The 23,245-nt window shown below is 35.9% G+C and overlaps 1 protein-coding gene across 9 annotated transcripts in view; it reads right to left on the bottom strand.

Moving 5' to 3' along the window:
• Positions 1–23,245, bottom strand: part of dbx1b (developing brain homeobox 1b) — a 43,247-nt gene that overhangs the window by 9,619 nt on the left and 10,383 nt on the right. For 2 of the 9 annotated variants that reach the window (XM_058766589.1, XM_058766593.1), the window contains exons 2-3: positions 17,057–17,198; positions 10,573–12,171 (exon numbers count right to left, since the gene is read on the bottom strand). The exons of 1 other annotated variant lie outside the window; for it this stretch is intronic. The gene's annotated coding sequence lies outside the window, so the exon portion shown is untranslated. Of the gene's footprint in view, positions 1–9,489; positions 10,490–10,572; positions 12,172–17,056; positions 17,199–19,958; positions 20,011–21,668; positions 22,630–23,245 lie in introns of those variants that run through there. 6 more of the 9 variants (XM_058766590.1, XM_058766595.1, XM_058766596.1 and 3 more) reach the window with 6 other exon arrangements.

The following is a 23,245-nucleotide window of genomic DNA, read 5'->3' as shown; positions in this document are numbered from 1 at the left end:
TTATTCCTCAGTGCATTTGAGCATTTTTTTTTAAAAGGAGACCTGAATCCTTCTTGATGGACAACCTGGAGCTGCTCCTGCTCAAAGCAAATAACAACATGCATAATCAATATATTGAACCATTGAAGAAGACATTTATGGTACTGGATCATTGCACCTTAAAAACCAACTCCAAGTTTTCACTGTGAACTAGAAACCACTTTGGCTGGTGTAAGAATGATTTCTCATCCTCATTCCTGGAAAAGGCCAGACCTTTGAACATGTCTCCATTTTAGGACATGGCATAATCCATGTCCTAGACTTTCATGTGTTCACCACCCTCAACTTCTAAAAACAGACGCGACAGTACCGCTTCTTCCGGCGGAGAGTGAAGGGTGGGAGAGGTGGTGTTAATATCAGCATGTCGGACCTGAGATTAATCCTAATCTCCTCTCTGTGTGCTGCAGGCTGTGGGGTTGAAAGGCATGGGGAAGTACCAGTGGGGGTGCTCTGGCCTGGGATCTCCTGCCCAGAGAGGATAATGCCAGCGGCGGAGCCTGCTGGTCCTGTGGAATCCAGCCGGAATCCCCACTGCTCCGTGCTTTCAGCGCACACTTCCTGAAGAGGTGCGTGATATTGGCCTCCCACCTCTCAGACCCAAAGAAAGCCTAACAAGCTGTTTCTGTATCCCAAAGGCCATGTTTCTGGTGCACATCAAAGTTAAAGCCACTTCTTCAGAAAGTGCGGAGATGTGTGCAGGACAGATGTATGTTTATCTCCACAAGAAATAGTTCCTTATGGAGAGAGAATGTGGCAGCAACAGGTGCATACTTGACTCGAATCACTCCTGTCACTGACATCCTGGTAGGTATACAAGAGGAAATCATATTACAGACACTTCAGAGAACTGATTTGTTATCAACAATCACTGTAAGATTACATTAATTCGAGACAATAATTTACCTTCAGTCTTTAAAGATGTATATATTGTGCATATATTCTCAACTTTACTTTAATCTCTCCCTTCCAAATGTGGTAAATATCGAAGCCTACTTCTGCCTTCAAGAAAAAAGGTACTTTTAGTAGATTTATTTCTCATAATTGTGACTTTATATCCCACAATAGGACTTTGTCTTTGACACTAAAAAATGTTCAAAGTTGTAAATAAAAGATTTTTAAAGTACAGTTTACAGGAAAATACTATTTCACTCTTTCTAGTTTCTACTTGAACTATGTTTAATTTATTGTGTTACTTTTTGTTAATTGAAATTTACTAGCGATTTTTGTGTAAAAAAACTTTTTTTTAATTCAGTGCAGTTGTAATTTTATAACTCAAATTTTTCTTTATCTTTTTATCTTATAATTGTGACTTTTTTTTATTATAATTGCAGCTTATTATCTCAAAATATGACTTTAAAATTAAGCAATTTAATGATAAAATTTGCAATTTGTTAAAATTTGCAATTTGTCTTTTAATCTCCCAATTGTGACTTTATTTCTTGCGATTTATTGTAATTTTGACTTTATATCACACAGCGTGACTTTAGTTCTTATTTGAAACTTTATCTCACAATTACCTTTTGTAACTGAGGCGGAAACAAGTTTCCATAGGTGAAAGAAGACAGAAGCCAAGAGAAGCACAATGCTTTAAAAGTGGAGGTATAGAGAAAGAAAAGAACAGGAAAAAAGGCCAAAGAGGGACTTCAATTCTTCTTTTCTGAGGAGACTTCATAAAGTGAACAGCCACTCTAGACTCAGTGTTATTTTCTGCTGTCCACTGATGGTCAAGACTGATGGCAGTAAGGATCTATACATTCCTGCGAGACCTTTGACCCCCTCTACATTCTAAAGACCCTCTTTTAAGACTGGCACGTATTCAAGCCCCTGGCAGTGCAATGGCGAAAATGCAGATCAGATCAACCCAGAAGCCCACAAAACCATCCAGGAAAAGTATAAAACTGTATACTGGCCACAGTGTAATGCTACGTGGAAGAACTGGGCAGTAGCAATGCTCACAAGACAAATTTATTGTCTTTCTTTTCCTTAAAGAAGGAGCGCTGGAGGCCTCTCCTCACGCTTCGCACAAAAACCCATCCATGAGTAAAGAGGCCGGCTGAACACTTGGCCTGCCCAGCTGCCTTGAAGTGAATGGGGTTTCTTTTTAAGGCCATTCAATGCTTTCTGTCTTTCTGCATACAATGTAGGTGTTACTGCTTAGAGAGAGAGTGAGAGAGAGAGTCAGGAAAATAGTCACTTGAGAACTGAGGCTGTTCTTCATTCTCAGTCAGTCATGAAATCATTCCTTCTTCAGATGAGGAGGGGTCCCGCTCACAAAGGGCCAGGGGACTCTCAATAGCCATCCTAACATTTTTATGGGACCCTTTCTTATCCAGATAATAAATCTGATTTTGAATAAAACATGGATCCTCCTGTATATTTTTATATGTAGAGGACAGCCATTAACCCGATAACTTGTAATTTAGGAAGTGCGTATTCATTAGCAAACTCATTGATGCTGATAATCATACAGACCCCTTTTTGTGCCTTCATATTAAAGGATATGTCATTTTGGCTTTCATTTTGGATTTTACTGACTATTTTTTTTTTTTTTTTTTTTGCCCTTTTCCTTATCATTCTCAAAGCTAGGAACAAAAGGGACTCTTTCAGCAGTCTATAACCCTCACTGGGTCATAGCGAAATCTAAAGACTATTAGGGCCACAGTGAGAACAAAAGGATCAGTGGGGGGAGTTGTGAAAATGGAAGGCCACCATTCTCCCGCACTCAAACGGGATGCGGAGATCGAAAGTTTCGTTTCAGATTTTGCCGTTTTCATGGAGGTCGAGGGCTTGAATGGAAGTCTGCTGGACGTCCACTGCTGCGCAGGGGACTTTTATTCTCTGCAGCGTTTCGGGCCGCAGTTTGACTTGCTCTCAAAAGGGTGGCATGTTGGAGACCTCGACCGGAGGTGGCGAATGGTGCAGGCACGCGAGCTCGTCCTCTGGCAGGGGGTTACTAATCAACACCCCGGTTGACTGTCGGGACCGACTTCAAGAGGCTGCCTCTAAGAGGCCAGAAAGTCTCTTCCCCTCCCCACTGTTGTTTTGAGTCGGTATGGAGAGACTTTTTGTGCAGCTGTCTGTGATGCTGAGCGCAGGCCTTTAGTAGAGACATTTTTTAACTTCAAATGTGTTCGATGGTACAGTCAAGTTGTTGTTGTTTTTTTTTAAACAGCATTACTGTAGATATATTGACATGCTTTTTATCATTACATTTCCAATGTCATTGTTGCCTTTAATAAGAAAAAAGTGGTTTTTAGACAGTAGAGTCATCATTTGTTGTCTTTGTATTAAATATGTTAAGACATTAAGCATTAGACATTGGTTGAGCCATTTCACCTTATTGTTATTATATTGATTTCAATAACAAAATCATAATAGCAATAACTGTAGATTAATGAGTAGTATTCACTTTTAAAACCTATTGTATTTTCTTAAATGTCCTATAAAAGACATTTTTCAATTCATGCCCCAAGAAAAAATGAATTAAAATCTGGAAGTTGAAAGCATGTTCAAAAAGCGTAACTGTCTGGAGATTATAAAAATGAAAAGAATTCTCATTTAAAGGCTCGAAATTCTTTAAAAAAAGAAAAAACAGAATATGTATATATATATTAGTGCTGCCAAATGATTAATCGCGATTAATCACATCCAAAATAAAGTTTTTGTTTACATAATATATGTATCTATACTGTGTATATTTATTATATATATAAATACAAACACATGTGTATATATGATCTGTATATATTTAAGAAAAATATGTTGTTTATATATTAAATATATTTATATATAATTTAAAATATAAGAATATGAATATATAAACATATACACGTAAATATTTTCAAAATATATACTGTATGTGTGTGTATTTACATATACATAATAAATATACACAGTACACTTACATATATAATGTAAACAAAAACTTTTATTTTGATGCGCTTAATAGTGATTAATCGTTTGACAGCACTAAACAAACAACAACAAAAAAAACAATGGCATAAATGAATACATATATAATTTATATTTAATACCAAATATATATATATTTAATACCAATTATAGTTAAGACTGTATCAAAGTCATTACGTTTTTAAAACATATAACATTTTATGAAAAAGGACTTTTAGGTCAAAACTAAAAGAAAACTTTGACGCAAAGAAAACTTTGAATAATTATGATGCAAAAATGTATGGAATTTGTAAAGAAAAAAAGTACTTCAAAAATGTTTGAAAATATTTCTGAAAATAATGATTGCATAAACATATTTAAAGTGTACGGAAATTATTTTAGTACTTTAATTTTTAGTTTTTCGCATCAAAAATTGTATAAATGTTTTTTATAATTAATAAGATTACATTTCTACGATTTTTTTTTTTCATCATCTTGGGCAGCTGTATTTTGTGCTTGATCTGTATATATAACTGTCCAAGCAACAAATCTGAGACAAAAGTACAGACAACAGATAAGACAAAAACAAATACAGTCCTCTTCAGAAAGCGAACACATGCATATTTTGCTCTCAGTTTGAGAGCCGTGTCATGTTCACCATACCTTCTCTAAGATTATAACACACGCTCAACCTGCCTTCCTTTCAGTCAGGGCCCCAAATCAGATTTCTCAAGGGTTGCCGTCACACACACACCCACACACACAGAGATAAAAAGCGAAGAGGAACTTGTGGCTATTCCCAAGCAACGCCTGCTCTCCGCATATTAGCCCCTGTTGAAAAGGGGTCTCTGCAAATGAAAGCGTTCACCGGTCATTCATCTCCCATTGGCTGCTACTGGTTTGCCAAAATGTGCCATATCTGTAACACTTGAAGAAGTCCAAAGGTTACGTGAGAGTGAAAGCCGGCACTTGATGCGCTCAGTGTCTTGGTGGTTATGGTGTTTGCTCCCTCTTTGTGGTTTCCCAGCAGGATGCCTGTTGTCCGGTCACATTCACGTGCCGTCGCCACACACTGGAGGCCTTCACCTGTTAGAGAGCCACCACCAGACTTTTAACACCAGAATATCTGCCTTTGTGCTTCGCCTGCTCTGGCCTTTTCACCCCAACAGACTGTAATTTCATCCGTTTTTCATGGCTTTAGTTCCCGTGAATGCCTTACATTTCCATGTCTAAACACCAACAATGAGGGAATTTCATGGACCGTACGGACGATATACCTCTGCTTGCAGCTTTAAACACTTTGAAAAGTCGGATTTCATTAAAAATGAACACAGTTTTTCGGTCTAAATGCAAACAGAGTTTGATATCAGTGTTAAACTCAATCAATTAATTGTTGACTACAACAAAAGCTCTCATTTTCATTTTCTCTATTGTGAGGCACTTTTAATAAAAGTGAGTCAATCTGTAAACACAAAAGATCCTTTTTACATAGTATAGAAACAATATGCGGTTTAACATGATGTGTGATAAAATCATATATTAACCTTTTCTTTGTAAAGTTATATACAATTTTACAACTTTTTTTTGCCATGATAACTCAATGGCATCAACCCTAAAACTCTGAAATGACTGTATAAAGAAAAAAAATGATGTAGGTGCTTTTGTAAAATTACAAGATTCATATTTCTGCTTCTAAATAAACCCCCACTGGCCCCATTATTTCCATTGTAACTGCATTACTGTACTCTTTATTTTTGTATTTTTTTAGGAAATGAGGGACATTGTTTTGTGCTAACTATCATTATGCCATAAATGCAGCCAATCAAGCTTAACTCATGTTGAACCTGTTAAAAAAATAATATTCCTGTTAAAAGATTCGACATATTGATATGGACATAGCTGGAAATCAGCAAAAACACACCATCTTCTTAACGTCGTTCCCACTCCAAATCAAACTGTTCCATGTCATGCATTCAACTTTTCGGATTACGTTGAAGACAAAAATATGCTGTCTGTTATAGTTTTCAGAAGGCTTCAGTCAAGCAGTACTTTTATCAGCTTCAAGATAATTACTTTTATCCTAAAGAGGCTGTCCGTCTTTGTTAACTACTTCTTCTCTGAGAGCAGATCTGGGCATCAAGTGGCCGAATCTGTTGGATGGGACGCCCTTCACAAAAGTGTATCGAGCGGTACAGACAGACGGCATTACCCCCTCCTAACGGTATGCTTTTGCATTTGAATGCATCCGCGAGCTCCTTCTCTGGCAGAGGGCCGCGCCACTAACATCTCTAATCCTTAAAATATTGTCAGAGCCCATGAATGCTGGCAATCCGTGCATATGTGTAATTATTCTGTAATTCCCCCACAAATGTGATTTCTCTTGCGTGCGTTGCGAGTCGTTACCCCCCACTCTTTTGTCATCCAAATAATTGTTTCTCTTTTTTGGGGGGATAAATCTGGGAATGGAAAGGGTGGCTCAATAGATAGAGCGACATGAGCAAGTCTCATATGAGCATGCAATTTACATACTGATGGTTTCTCCCATCTCTTGATTTGAACAAAAGGGGCAGTTTGAAAAGATGAGTGAAAATGAGGAAGAATTCAGAGGCGTCGTTTCAAAGAGAACAGTATTCTTAATAGACATGGAGCCAAATCACATCCAGAGACTTGGCTACAAGACTATTGGACTGCTTCTAGATGGTTGTTTTGAGAGAAACTGTAACATCTTAAAGTAGCAAGTAAGATTAAACAGGAGTCTGGTTGAAATTTGATCATCTAAAAATGATTTCATATGCACTCTAATTAAAAAATATATACATTTTAAAGAATTATCAATTATAATTATTTTGAATTATTTAGAATTTTAAAATATTTGAAAACCTCTCCAAGTCATTGTTTGTATTAAGATCTTAAACAGGGTTCTGGTTGTAATTTGTGGTTGTGAAATCATCTAAAAATTGCTATTTACTATGCACTATAATTAGAAAATATATATTATACAAAATTATAATTTTACTATGATATTAAAAATAAATAATTATAAACTTGTGCATGGTGTTTAAGATAGCAGATCCTTACAGTATGAAAGTCCCTCATATAATATTAATCTACAAATACAAACAGTTTCATCATAAAATAAAATAAAATTTTGCTTTCAGAAGTTTCACCAAGATATCAAACCCTATAGACTACTCAAAAATTTCTCATCAAGCTCTTTCAAGATTTCCAAATCATCTAAGCCATGCTATCTACAATGATTCTAACAAAAAAATTATCTTTTGTGTCTCTTAATATATACTTAAATATACTGAAATAAGACCTAAGTGATGACTTCAAATCTCATGAGCTATGAAAGAGCAACCTAAGACCAAGAAGATTCTCCCCTAAGCTTATTCAGTCTTCCTCAGCTCTGCTCATTAATTTCACAACAATCGTCACATTTCCAAAAAGGCTGGAAAGCTTCCTTGAGAAATGAAGCAGAATTTAATTCACAGCGATTGAATTGAGAGTCTCAGACACACAGAACCTTCACCCTCGGCTCTCCACGACAAACTAAGACGATACCTATCCACACTGTTAATTACCAACAAGGGTTATTTGAAGGGGGACTTTGAAGATGCTGTATTCTTCTCCCTTTCAGCTCCTCATATTGGAAATAATGAGAGTGAATGGCATGGGCCGTGGAGGGGTCTTGACAGTTTTAATTTGAAAACCTCTCCAAGTCATTGTATCTATTAAGACCTTATACTGGCAGCGGCAAACAAGCTGAACTTAAAGTGCAACTTCACACTTCTCTCTGGCTTCTTTCGGCACGCAAGAAAGGAATCCCAAATAAGCTGAGCCTGCTTGCGATTCTCTGCCTTAATTAAGACACTTGTGCCCGACTATAGGGCTTTCTTTCCCATAGTGCTGCTCACGAGTGTGTGTGTAAAACAAGCATGAAAGGAGAGAGAAACCCCAGAAGAAGTGTTTGGAGAGAAAAACATAGAGATTAATTAATGGACAACTTCACTTGAATGGGATGGGGTTCGGGAGGGTGTATGCGGGGGGGATCCGCTATCCATTAAGAGTCGCTCTAGATGGGACAGAAAAGAATCCCTTAAGAAACTTCTCTTTTTTTGCATTCAGGATTTACTTTCAGCATCAACATAAAAACATTGCTGTCAAAATTTCGTCAGTGTCTCTCTCACTTAAACAGGTTCCCGTATGAAAGGTAACAGCTTGCGCTACATAAATCCCATTCCCAGAGGCCTACTGATTTTATGAATACATTTACTTCTTATTCTCTCTCTCTCCCTTTAATGTTTTCCTTGATCTAAGCTTATAGTTTCTCTCGACTGGGAAGACACATGGGGTCAAGGCCAGTAACAAAAGGCATGAAAAGCTGCTCTCTCATATTTCGTTGAGATTTTTTCTAATCTTCTGCGTCAACCCTGAGTGACTCAGTGTTAAGTCAGATTATAAACAGTGGCTTTAAAGCACAGAGGTCCTGTGATCTCGAGGGGATTTGGCCACTGCTTGGGGTGTCCAGGTTTATGATGTCACTCTTCAGGTTGTCAGTCATTGTACACGGTGGGCCGGTGTGGCTATCAGTGTCATTTAGTGATGGATCGGGTTAGAAGTGCTTTCACAAGCAGATTTTGCACGCTGTGATGGAGGTATTTCATTAAGGTGTGAGTGTGCATGTGTCCAATTAAAGCAAGGCACCATCTGAGGCCATTATTATTGTTATTATTATTATATGTATGTGTAATACGTATATATGTATTACACACACACATATACATACATATATTTATACATACGTGTGTGTGTGTGTGTATATATAAATATCTATATTAAAACACTTATTGTAATTTATTTGTAATTTGTATATATATACAGTAGTCAACATTTGAAGTGGATCAAAACCTTTCATCAAATTTGTCCTAAAACCTAAATGCGTTCTTGTCTTGGGACAATTTTGATGAACTTTTTGATCCACTTCAAATGTTGACTACTGTATATATACAAATTACAAATAAATGACATTAAGTACTATAACTATTGTAAATACATATAAATATTCATTTTCATTTCTTAAAAAATGTAGAAAGATCATATAAACTTGTATTAAAAAAATACTGTAATTATTATATAGAATATCAGAGATCTACACTTCCCTCTGTAAATCAATTAATAAAAGTAATATAGAAATTATTTATATTTCAGACAGAGAGAAAGACCAATAATCTTTCACAAATATATTTCTTTATCTTTAGTATTAATATAGAACTGACGTGTACATTCACTGGTTATTGTACTACTATTTTTATTATCTATAAAAGTAAAGAATAACAGTAGCTGGCAGTCAAACGACTTTTGTAAAAGTACTATATGAAACTTTATTACGCAAGAAGAAAAAAAAAACGGTGACAATAGACATTTTTACAGTACACTAGTGATTATTTAATATGACCATGTCATAAAGGACCATGTACAGTTTCTTTACATTTAATAAACGTCTAGATACCTGTCACTAGTAATAATTACCCTGTATGTTATATAAAGTCAGTTCAGCTGATGCGTTTACAAATCTCTTTTAATTTAGCATTATGCCTTATGTGTTAAACTTCGGCTCTGAGTGTATCCTGCATGAGAAAGAAGCTAGTGTCCAAATAATGGCCAGATTAGCCTGAACAGATGGAGAGGTCACAGTCCAACAGCTAAACACAGAGCACATAAAGACAATGTTTAAGCAGAGTTTATTCCCTCCCAAAGACAATGTCAATCAAACCCACTTAAAATTACTGATGGACATCTTTACAACTTTCCTTAAACAGGTGGAGAACATGCAAGCGTCACAAAGCGACACATCCTCCGTGGAGACATTAAAACTGTTCACAAACTTTACTTATAAGTGATAAAAATACTGCTTTTCAGTCTCTCAAACAGCCAACATTCATTCTGGGACTAAGCTGCCAGCAAAGCTCAGTTAAGTCTAGAAAACGATGGAAGTGCCAAGTCTAAATGCCAACAATATTCTTTGATTTCAAACTGATGTTCTTATTAAAAGAAAAATCAAGGATTATTTTTGATGCTTCTGATGGAAATCAATTATTCTAGTGCCCAAAACTGCTATTATGCAAGTGTTGTTCTTTTTACACAAGATTTGATGTGATTTCTTTGTCTAACTATTTGGCCTGACATGACTCGATCCTTTCATGTGATCTGTAAAAGCGCGTTTGTCGGCATCCGCATTGTCTTGTTAGCTTAAAACCCTTTGACGTTGGAGGTAATAGTTAACATGTCTTTAAAGTAGTCAAAGATCTGGTACCAAACCCCAGCATGCTCCACTGTCAGTCTCTCCTCATTAACAAGAGAAGAACAATCCACAGGAAGGAGACAAGACAGTCAAGACGGACTGATTTCGACCAACAATCCCTCATTGTACGGCTTCTTATATGTATAGGTCTAGTCTGAGCTAATTGAATTTAAAATGAGATCTTCCCTCAAGGTTCATTCATTATCGGAGTCCCAACAGAAGCACAATGGCCAGCAAGAACCAATGACAGCAATCCTGGAAGAAATGAGGCATGTTTAGATATTTTATGTCATGTCTAAGAAAAAGTAGTTTCACTATGTTCCTTTAACAGGCCGTACCTGGACTGGTGCAAACAAGAAGTTTGCTCTTCGGTGGGCAGGGTCTGGTGCACCCTCGTCCTTTGTGCGTGTGCAGAGAGGGTGGACCCGGTGGGCTTTGATTCTCAAACAGACTCCCTTTTCAGACGCTTCCCCCGAGCCTGGCTCTGAGCTTCTCTGCTCACATCCTCGGAAAATTCGGGAGGAGAAAAAGTTTATGGAAGCGAGCAGTAGTTTATTCACCAGGCCGCCAAGGCCTTTCAGAGCCTTGAGAGTGAGAGTCTATAAGGAGGCAATCAAGCATGTGCTGGGAATAAGCTCAGTTGCCTTCCTACCTGTGACGGCCCCCCTCAAGTGCGGCTAAGAGACTCATTGAATGGAGGGAAGAACAATGGGCAAGAGGAACAAACAATTCAGAGAAGTCTATCATTCTGTATGCTGTTATCTTAGGCACTGAATAAAAGCAGACTCCCCCCTTTTCGGCCCGACAGTCAGCACTATTTTCAGGGACCAGTAGCACTCCTCAGGTCCCTTTCAGAGGCTCTCAACAGGTTCACGAGGGCAAGAAGTGCAGTATATTAAAAAAAAACTGAGGTAGTAACTTCACTTGACTGGAGTCATGGAGAATCTGAAGTGAGCAGCAAGAGCGGCTGAGAAAAGCCTTTGTTTTGGATTTCATTGCCAAAGGGTTTTCCACACCAAACAAGCTGAAATGCTTGCTAATATAAAATATCTATAAAAGGGTCAAATGTATATAAAAAAAAATGTAGAATTAAATTTCAATTATTTATGTTTATTATTATGATTGAAATAAATTAATTTACAAACTTTTTTTGTCAAATTAATTCTGACACCATTTACTTACCCTCAACACAAAAAGAAATGCTCTTTTCTATATAAAGAAGGTAAATAGAAAAAATAGAAAAAGCACCATAAAAGCAGTCCATACAACTTGCGCACTCAAGTCTTATGAAGCCATATGATACCACTTTAAAAGAAAAATGTTAGTCATTACTCACTGAAAATCTTGCTTGATGGCCTTTGCCACCATTCACTTTTATTGCATTGAAAAGAGCTTTTGTTTTATTTTAAATAACTATTCCTTTAGGTATAAGTAAAACTATAAGAATCACTACAATTCTCCTTTTGCAAAATGTAAAAAAAGTAAAAAATCTCAATCAATTTCCATTGCATCTTCATTTCTCTTGCTTTCTTCACCTTTCTTAGGCAAAAACCCTCTCATGCCTAAGTAATGCCATCCAAGACCGTAAGCTCTTGTGTAAAGTCGTAAAGCAGGGTTTCCTGGCCACCAGTGCTTTTCCTCACAGATGCACTGGCCCCTGCCTGTGGGAAACGGGAAACCATGACTTATCTGAACATATGGTTTCCCAATTCAAGTCAAAATGTCTGAGCCCTGTTGCATCTGGTGCCATTTTAGTTGGTTAAAAATGCCACACAGGACTGTGACGAAAGGAGAAGAAATGGAAGAAAATACAGTTATTACACACCCATGGGCTCATTTTTTCAGCTCATTAGCCACTGGCCTCCGTGACCAATTAGGCTTTGTCACCATTGCCGGGGTCATTATGCTCACATCTTCTTGCATGCTCATTCAGCTGTCTTTAGGGAGAAAATAAAAGACGGAGAAAGAGAGCTCATTGACAGAGGCAGGAAAAGGCAAACCCTTATAAATTGATTGAAAATTAAAGAGAAAGTCACAATGAGATCATTTCGCTGCTGACGCTTGTGTCTTCATGAGCAGGAATGTGTGGGATTTACAGATGATGCCTTAATGACCCCTATCTGATGCCCGCCACAGTTGTTTTAGACATAGCGGAAACTTTTACCCAACACACTCGATCTTAAATTGCAAACGTTTCGTTTTTAAGCTCGTTTCGCTAATACCACAAAGTGGCTGTGTAATTATGAGAAAATAATAAACGTCTCACCTGAAGTCATAAGTTAATCTCTGCTCAAAAACTCAGCAAGCGACCGAAGGCAAAAGCCAGTTGAGAGTTCGGTAAATGCATTACCTCCCCTGTGCAGGTCAGTTACTGGCCAGTATGTGTAAATGGGGTCCATGGGGAGAGGGTAGAGCCGATGTCAATCACAAAGTTAGCCCATACAAAAGACCATAATTGGCGTGGGTCCACCTCATCCCTGCATCCGAGAGCACTGTTGGCCCCGTGGGGCCTCGTGAACCCCCCCCCCACCACCCCCAGACTGACCACAGTCCATTTATCAGAGATGGGGGGCAGCTTGGCAGGCCCTACACACACTCCCCTGCATAAGCGTTGCACACACTCTCACAAACACACACACACACACACACAACCCAAACAAATATGCAGCAGGGACCGTGGCAGACACACCATGTAACAACAAATTTACAACAGGCGCACCATGGAAATGGCTGGGTCAATATGATGACTAATGGTGTAACACTGTGTGGATAACAGACGAGTGTGAAGAACCAGATTACATGTTTATCTTTACTGATCAGAGAATCATCGACAGATTAAAGATCATTTCCTGAGAAAGAAAATAAAGGAACAACAGGAAACTGAAACATCATAAAAGTGCAATAAAACATTGCACTTTGATGATAGATAGATAGATAGATAGATAGATAGATAGATAGATAGATGATAGATAGATAGATAGATAGATAGATAGATAGATAGATAGATAGATAGACCATAAAAAGTGAAAGTTGACTTAACTTAAAAAAATTTAGGAAACCCGTTGCCTTAAAATTATTAAGTACATAATAATTAAAAAAAAAAAGTTAAGTGAATTTGACAATTCAAATAACTAATTTTTTTAAATGATCATTTACTTAAAATTATTAAGGTAACGGGTTTCCTCAATTTTTTTAAGTTAAATCAACATCACTTTTTACAGTGTAGATAGATAGATAGATAGATAGATAGACAGAGAAAGACAGACTATACATATAGATCTATATCTATCTATCTGTCTGTCTGTCTATATATATATATATATATATATATATATAGTTAATTTGCAAAAACAGATAACTCCGTTTTTAACCATTTTCAAAACAAAAATCATGTTTTTTTCATTGTGCATTCCAATTAATCTCAATCAAACTGCAGTTGGTTAATTTTGATTACGGTTAAGACAATAAAAAAAATACAGTTACTAATATAGAAGCTAACTAACACAATAAAAACATGATAACATGATAATTTATCTGTTTTTCAAATAAACTCTTCATAGATAGATATTGATTTTAATAAGATATATTTTTTACTCTTTTTGGTGATTTTCCATTTTTTGTCAGATGCCAGCACTTCCCAGCAGGCCATTTGTTCACTCTCTCTTTAAGTGAATAGGAAACCAGGCTGCTAACAGCAGGCTGAACAGTAGGCTAATTCCCTGTGTTTAATACAAAAGAACCAATTATATGCTAATCAGCACATCAGCACTGCTTCAGCTCCCCATCCTTCACCGGCAGCACAAGATAACAGTTAGTCATGCTTCCTTTTAGAGCCGCTGACTTCTCCTCCAATAGGCTTACTATAGGCTAATCTGTCAGTTCAAGTCTGCTATAGAGGTGTCAAACGAATGCATTGAGACTATGGTGCAAATTAGCAAAAATATTCAATAATATTCTTACTATTACTTCTAAAAGTAGCATGAAGTGGCCCAGAAAGTATTTGTACATTTAAGTCACACCTAAAAATGTAGGCATGTCATGATAATGACATGATAAATGATAAACCAATAGATTCCATTGTGAAAAAAAATACTAAAGTGTATCTGAAATACATTTATTTTGTGCAAAGTGTACTACAAATACAAGTATGAATTTATGTGCTTAATAAAAATACTCTGCAATTGTACTTTGTGTATACTAAACTGTCATACATAAAGTTTGCTAAATTGGAACAACTAATTTTGTGCTTAATGCACTTTAATTGTGCGGAAGTAGTGCTGAAGTCCAACTAAAAATATACTGAAGTATATCTGATTGTGCTAAAGTGCAACTATTGCAAGTATACTTAAGGTACGCTTTAATATCTTGCATTTAACGACTGCAAGATATTATACAGAGATCATACAATCCTTATGATATTAAAATACATTTTAGGTATAATATTAAGAAATGTGCATTATGCAATAAAGAAATACTCCAAATAAAGTGTAATTAAAATTTTGTATCAGTAAGTCTTAAGTGATGACTTATATATATATATATATATATATATATATATATATATATATATATATATAAAACTTTTTTTTTTTTTTTTTTACTGAGGCTTACTGTTAAAAATAAGACAATATGTATTTGGACATTTTTGGTTGCCAATTATTAGTGTTGCCAAATATTAGTTGATTAGTTGAATTAAAAGTTGATTAGATGAATTACACCTGTGTTTATAGAACACCTGTGTGAACTTGAGAGGAAATGATTCATTAGTCCACAAAGACAATATCAGCGTGGGACCAGTTGGTCAGAAGTATGATTGATTCTTTTGCTTAAAAAAGTAGATAATTATATATATATATATATTTAAAAATCCAGCTTCATGTTTAAAATTTTGTTAACTAACACATGAAAATTCTTAAAACCTTTTTTTTTTTTTTTTTTGAATAACCACAAATAATTATCTGAAAATGAAAATGCTAACCAAATTAGATCAAATCCATAACTGTTGAAATGAATTTTCAACCTCATCTTTAAACCCCAAATTCTTTCGCTTTTCACAAATGTCAATCAAAACCAGCATCAGCACCAGAAGAGCTGAGAGGAAGTGAGTTGACCATGTCTCGGCTAATCATTAGCAGCCTTTTGTCTTTTCGCAAAATCAAACAGCATGCCTTACACTCTTTCATCAGCCCGGTTCAGTCAGCCCAATTGTTTTAATATGAACTTCCTCAAGTGTTTTCATTAAGTGGAGACTAGCCCCCTGCTATCCAAGCAGCCTAACCCCCTCAGAATATCTCCACCCCCAAAGACCCAAAGAGTCTTTCTTAATCAAATGTACATTTACTAGTCGCTTGACTTGAGACATCTGCCCCAAGCAACCAGTCAATATTGTGGCCCCAGTTCAAAGCAGTCAGTTCATTAGCTGTGTCAGCTTTACAACCAGAAGGTAATGGGTTTGAAAGTGAGCAACGACAATGCGCCGCAATGCAGGCCTCATTTAATAGTGATTTATCACCAGCCAAAAGCCCTGTTTAACCTTTGGCCAGTGCAGACCTCCCTTCCTCTCTCAAAGGATCTATTGTCAGCTCCCCAGGGTATCTTACTGTGTGAATAAGGAAAAGATGATCTAGTTAAAAGTCACATTATATCACTAGTCATATCATTACAAGTCCAGCAGAGCACTTAGGTGTGCAGATAATGTTTCAAATGGTTCATTTTCTGTTATGCAACGGCTAATATTTCAGCATAAGAGAAGGGATAAATGTCTGTTTTTGATGTATTCATTTTATGTCATATTTTACATTTTGCTTTCTGGTACAATATTGATACAATACCACTGTGCTTATTGTGACTCTCTTCTATAACTATCCTTCTTTATTTCTTTTAAAGAATATATATTATATATTTTATTCTACATATTACTTTAAGAAAAAAATTTAAAACACCTATTTATCAAAACCCATTCTTGTAAACTACTATTAAAGAGAAATAAAAAGAAAATTATGCCATCATTTATTCATGATCTCATGTCGTTCCAAATCTGTATCGCTCCACAGAAGAAAGTATCTTATTTTTATTTTATTTATTTTTTATTTTTTTCTGTGCAGTGAAAGTCAATGGGGTCAATCATGACATTATTTTCAGCTATTTTGACACTCAACAAAGAGGCAAATCTTAGCTAAGATTAAGTATGAAATATAGTCACTTGTGATGCCCAAAAATGCCTAAAAAGATTCTTTAAAAAAACACAAAAGTACATAAATGTAGTAAAAACGACCCAGTAAATACAATTTTGGCTTTCGCAGGATATAATCCCTAAAAAGATGCCAACCGTTTACATTGTTAGGTCAATTATACCCTTAACAGATCACAACCTCACATTCAGGGATTTTGACACTCAACAAATGAGCAAATATTGATCTTTGATATGCCCAAAAATGCCTAAAAAGATGCTCTAAAAATGTTTCTAAGTAAAAAGCTTTTGGGTGCTATTATGGCATTTTAGCGACAGAAGCATCAGGTTGAGCATGTGCTGTTATTTTCTAATGATCTAATGCAGTTAGGGCCTGTTAAGTAGCTTAATGACAGGAGGACAATACGGATGCTTGGTGTGGTCCATATGGACCGCATAGGACTTTGATGGCACCCTCTGCACTTTATTAACCACATGTCTTACCAGCGCTTAGTAAACTGTTTTGTTAACAAAGCTCTGGCAGGAAGAAGAAAAAAAGGGGGTCGGCGTTGAAAATGTGAACAGTTGGTGCGATGTAAAGACACTGTTTTCTGCGGAGAGCCTGATGGTGCCCCCCTCCCCATCCGCCTTACCTCCCTCCCTGCCTTCACAGTCTACGCCACTCCGCCCCATCCTTACAAGACATGGCTTAGTCACACCAGCTGCCTGGACCATTCTTCACTGGTTGAGCTGCCCCCTGTCAGGACCAGAAGTCCCAGTACTCCATCCCTATGGCTAAAGAGAAAGAAGCAGACGGGTTAAGTGGGCCAGAATCCAGGGGTCTTGAGATGAAGTGGTCAAAACATTGCAGATATTGGGACCATAAAACAGAGAGCAGTACCAAAGGCTCTCTCACGACCAATTTTATACATATTTTAAGTTGTGGCTAATTCATATGAATTTGTGTGACAGGTAGGTTTATAGGTGAGATTAGGGGTTTTCCTTTGTACGAATTTGTAAAATACGGACAATTAAAAAATTATTATTATTATTTTTTTTAAATTGTACAAATTCATACGACCACATTCAATTAGCCACCTCGTAAAATATGTACGAATTGCTGTGGGATCGGGTTGGCAGTACTGACTAGTCAGGAAGACTAGTTAACAGCTGCTTTGCTTTGTGTGTGAGCAATTCAACCTGATGTCATTTGTAGAAATATTATGGAAAAGGGAAATTTAGACAATACTATACTTTAGAGAAAAGCACCAACAAAAAAGCTGTTTTTACATTTTACAGTTTTATAAAACACTTTCACATTAGAACATTTAATGTATAATTATATATTATAGCTATATATTTTGTAATTAAATATTTTGTTATAATATTAAATTATTATAGTCAGTTAAATGAAACATAAGCTAATACAATAAAATTAATATTAGATATCATTTCAGTACATACATATTTGAATATAAACAAAATAAATGTTAATATTATATAATTTACTATATATTATATAAATGCTATATTAAATATAATATGATATTTATATATATATATATATATATATATATATATATATATAAACAATTTAAATATTATAAATATTTAAATATGAATGAATAAAATATATTTAAATACATATTTTGGATTGTTAGATAAATATATATGTTAATACAATACAAAATATTAATTTATAAATAATTCATAAATATTAAATATTTTACAAGGTTTTCTTTTATCCTCATTCCTTTGCTTTTAGAGTAAACATTATATAATATATTAACATTGTATGAGATATAATAAAACTATTTAAGATATTTAAATTGTTATTATATTATATTATATTATATTATATTTAGTGATGTCAAATGATTAATCGCGATTAATACATCCAAAATAAATGTTTTGTTTGCATAATATGTGTGTGGTCTGTGTATATTTATTATGCATATATAAATACACACACATGTGTGTATATATTTCAGAAAAATTTTATTTTTATATATTAAATATATTTACTTATAATATAAATTAAAGGAATATAAGTATAGACATGTAAATACATGCAAATATTTTCAAAATATATACTGTACGTGTGTGTATTTATATATACATAATAAATATACACAGAACACACACATGTATTATGCAAAAAAAACCTTTTATTTTGGATGCGATTAATCGAGATTAATCGTTTGACAGCACTAATTATATTATATTATATTATATTCACATTGCAATATTAGATCAAATCTATGCTGACGCTGATCTGTGCTGATTGGAATTCCAGTACAGATGTTCAGTCAGCTGTTTAAGAAAACCAACCAAAGCAAAAAGAAAGAAAGAAAAAAAACACAATGCAGGCAAAATGAACTCCATTTAGAGCCTTACAATAATCCTTTTCTACCCTGACAGAATTTGAAACATTTCAATTTTCTTTGAAGTAGTTTTCGGCACATTTGATGGCGAGCTTCGAAAGCACAGCATTATCGGCGCAAGAATGGGGCTTTTCAAGGTGTTTATGGATTTCAAAGATCTCTCTCGTGTAGAGCACAGATTGTGTGGTCTGATTGGGTCATTCCCTCAAGAGTCACTTGAAAAATCCACAGTATTTGGTCTAACTCCCGATACTATGTGCGAGCCATGCTAAGACTTCAAGGCATTTGCTTTGTAGCAGAATCTGCTTAGGTTTAGTAAGCATAAAGAAGTCCTCATGCACACGTACGCACCCTTTCCACAAAAACGTTCCCGAGTGGTAAAATTGAGGAACGGAGCGACCCATCCACTAAGCAAACAGAATGAACTAATGGATCAGCCATCTTCTCCTCCCATTCCAATTATCCAGAGCCATGTTAAGAATATGGCCACGTTGGTAAACGCCAATGCTAATACAGATAATCCCTTACATACATATACATATCACATTCAGACCGGTCACTTAGCCACCGAACCACCCAAGCAGTCAGAGTGCAGGAGTTGAGACCGCCAACAGAGAGAAAGTGCATCCTTCAGGTTTGAACAAGCTAATGAGGAATATGTAAATGACACGGGGGCTTATGAGATTACCACTTGTTTGATAGTTATTACAGGTGTTAGTAAACCAGAATTAGGAGCCCAGTTAATGCTGGTCCATTCAGACCCTGATTGATCCCTTAATACAGGCATTCGTGGTCATGTTTGCTTCTCTGAATTGTGCTGTGGTGGGTCCACACTGTGCACTCAATACTCAAAGTTTCACTTATTTTCCTACTTTTCTTTCCATTTCTCTGGCCTCAGAACACTACCTGGAAACCTTAAACTCAGTTGCATAGATGTCCTGTTTTTACATCCACATGCAAAGAAGTCTGGATTCTACCTGATAAGAACAGTTCCTCTGTGAAAGCATCCATCTTATAGATTTCCCTGCTTTCTCTCGCTGCGTTCCCAAGTTAAAGAAGTCATTAAGCTTATCCAGACACAACAAAAGAAAGATTTTGCAACAGCAAACAGGAGTGTCAAATCAAACAGAGATTTGCCAAAGAGGCTTTGGCGAGTTGGTGAGGTCCATACCAATTTGGAGATTTCAATGCTCTCTTTCTTACTCCTGGGAAAATCACTGGACTTGTTTGAAGAGGACAAAAGCACTAAATATGAAGAGAACAACTCAAGAATGTTAGATTCGGCAAAACATTCCTCAGAAGGAAACAAAGTGGAATGTTGAAGCTTGCAACAGTTTTTAGTGAAACTCGCTACAGATTTATGTGCAATTGGGAAGGCAGCTGGGTTTGCAAAGAAAATCTTAGTCTAGAACTATTTCACCAGAAAAAAGGGAAACTAAACTGATGAATCATTTACACTGATACAACGTTGTCTGAACCCAGCTGACTGTGAATATCCTGTGAGCCAATCAGTTTAAGGCATTAAAACATAAATCTTTTAATTGTAAATTCTAGAAAAACATTGCACAAAACATAATAAAATTTCAAAGAAATGTAGTAATGTAACAAGACCATAGAATAAAAATAGATTGAAATAAGTCTATTTTTCTGAGAATTAAAACATTTCAGTATCATGATACCACTGTAATATCTAATTAAGTTTATGACTGTCAGATAAAGTAACCTATGTTGGAGTGATAAAATTTACAGGAAAGTCAACAAAAACTGTATTCTGTTGAACAATGTTGTTGTACAATCATATTAATAAATAATTTACATTTAATGTCAACCTAAAGCCAGCCTTTTTACTTCATGAAGCAACTAGCTGTGTGAGAATGAAGTATTTATTATTCAGATCCGTGTGATCGTAATTACTGTGAAAATGCATTGCAAATTCATGGGAAAACCCACTTAAATAGTCTTAGAATAGATGGCTTAAGAATTATGAATTCAAAAGACTTTCTCTGCAGGGTCCGCGCTGACATCGCCCTCTGCTGGAGGCCAAACGAATCTTGATATAGCCTAGTTCTAGACGTACCGTGCGGACGTTTTCATATTAGCACGAAATAAGTACAAGAAGTGTATTATTGTTTTAAGATTTGATGGGGATGGAATTTACAACTCCTTTCAGGCTTATTTAGGGGGAAAACACTTTCGGTGAGATGACAGTAATTCATAATTGGTTTTAATTGTTCATTTGTAAAGTTCAGATAAGTTCAGAGTTAAAGTGAAAAAGAAGAAGAAAAAAAAAACGTCACGAGGCTAGATAACTAAAAGAAATGAATAATATTTTGTTCAGGTTAGTCGTAATCCTGATAAAAGTTTTTCATATTAATGATGAAATGTTGTTGAAAATACACAGAAACAAACATTAATATAAAGCTAACATGAGTAGAAACGTGGCAGATATGACTTAAATTAGATTTTAAAACACCTCTCATTCTCATAAATGTTCATTTTTAAATTGGGTGAACGCGCTATTCAGTGTGCTTGTAAGTAAGCAAATAATCTCTCGCGCGGCAAAAACAAAACTGTTCCCTTGAGAAAAAACGCTAAACACCATGTCATTTCAACTCTATTGCACCGTTTTAAAACTGATTGTGTTCCGCAACCTGAGGCGAATTAACGCCATGCATTTAAACGTTTTCAATGGTATGTCGGTTTCTTGTGTTCCTCTTGTTCCAAATGTCCCTAACAACACAAGCCTTGTCATTGTAACAAGGCGCTATTTCTCCCCAGAAAAGACCAGGAACGATGGGAATTTAAGAAACGACTATTATTTTGGAGGTGCCACCTATTTGCTGCTCATAAAAACAATATTTAGGTTGTGCTTGAGCGTTACCTCGCTGAATAGGCCCTATTCATGTGGGGTTAAGAGTGTAGCGTGGGTCCTGTGAGGAGGTAGCGTGGGTCCCTGTGTTTCGGGGAGGAGCTGTCAGGGCTTCGGAGGAGCGGGAGAATAGGGACCCGCCAGAGTCTCTTGCTTGGGTTCGAACTGCGGTGATTTAACTGCATAATCGGATTGAAAGTGAGCCGCGGAATTTATGTCAGTTCACATTTCATCAAACGGCGAGTGTGAATTGAAGTCGACAGAACAGAGGGTTAATCCAGAACTAAAGCCAAAATAATTAGGGGCCCCCATCTAATCTCCTGCTCATTCTAACACCCTTGAATGACATTAAAATATGGCAACGCTTGCTGTTGGCAGTCAAATGTGTTCCCCAACTTTAAATGGGCCAATCAAAGCCCAGGCTTTATTGCATGGAAGCAGAGTTTTGCTTGTAGGAACCTACATATATGTACTATAGTTTGGGGTGTCAACCACAGCAGTGAATAATTCAAACAAGCTTATTAAGTCATTTAAGACAATCTAGAATTGTAAATGAAATATGTTTTAGGAATTATTCTGTTTTTATAGGCTTAGCCTGCTAGATTTCCTTCTAAAATTAGTTAAATGCAAGCTCACGTTTTACATATTTTTACATAACCCCAAACCCCAGTGTGTCTCTCTAATAGCACATATCAAAAGGTGGGAAAATTGAATAACATATATCACTTTTTACTTTAATGTAGATGTCTGCAAGTGCAAATAAGTACTTCGAGCATAAACAGGATCATAAAAATATGTGTACTCCACATCAAAAACCAGAAATTAACTCCATAACTGTGTTAGGTCAAAAATAATGTTTAAGAAACAAATCTTTTATTCAGAGGGTAGCCAGATGAAGTAACTAAAACATTTTGTCACTTTTTTGGAGTACTTTTCTTGGCCTATAAATCAAAGATTTTTCCCCTAATCATAATCCGCTCTTCATCCTTTTATTTGATTGCTTTTGAGTTTATGCACATATGTGGATGTTGAATTATATCTTTAAAATGTTTCACCAAATATTGAAACTTAGAAAAAGCATTGTAAAAGGAAGTGCAAAACGAAGTTTGTAATGTATTTTTAAGAACCACTTTTTTCATACCATATGCCTAATCTAGAGTATAATGGATAGATTAAGACTTTGTTTGCCAAATCTTAAACCAAAATGTCATTACATCTGGAATATTCTAAAATGCTCCCCAAAAACTAACCTCATCTTTAGACAAAATCCTAACCATGGCCACCACCCAAACCCTGACCACAACACAAATTTTAAAAAGCTGGAATGTGAAGCATTTGCTCTGAAGCACTTGGAATTGCATTGTGAATTGTTCTTTAAAGACAGATATTTCTTCACATGCACTTACGCCACAACTTTGCTTTCGATTTGATGAAACAATTCAATTGTATCCTTAATTAAACTCACAAAATGTCATAAAGTGTACATTTGTCCGTCCATGTCTGGGAGAGCTGAGGAGAAGCAGGAAGTCAGCCTAGGTCAGGAATGTCAGACAGGAAGTCCTCCCTGTGTTTGGATGACTACTTCTGAA

Source organism: Onychostoma macrolepis, chromosome 25, assembly GCF_012432095.1.
Source record: "Onychostoma macrolepis isolate SWU-2019 chromosome 25, ASM1243209v1, whole genome shotgun sequence".
In the NCBI taxonomy this organism is placed as follows: domain Eukaryota; kingdom Metazoa; phylum Chordata; class Actinopteri; order Cypriniformes; family Cyprinidae; genus Onychostoma; species Onychostoma macrolepis.
Note: the sequence above shows the minus strand (reverse complement) of the source record. Positions and strands in the feature narration are given on the sequence as shown.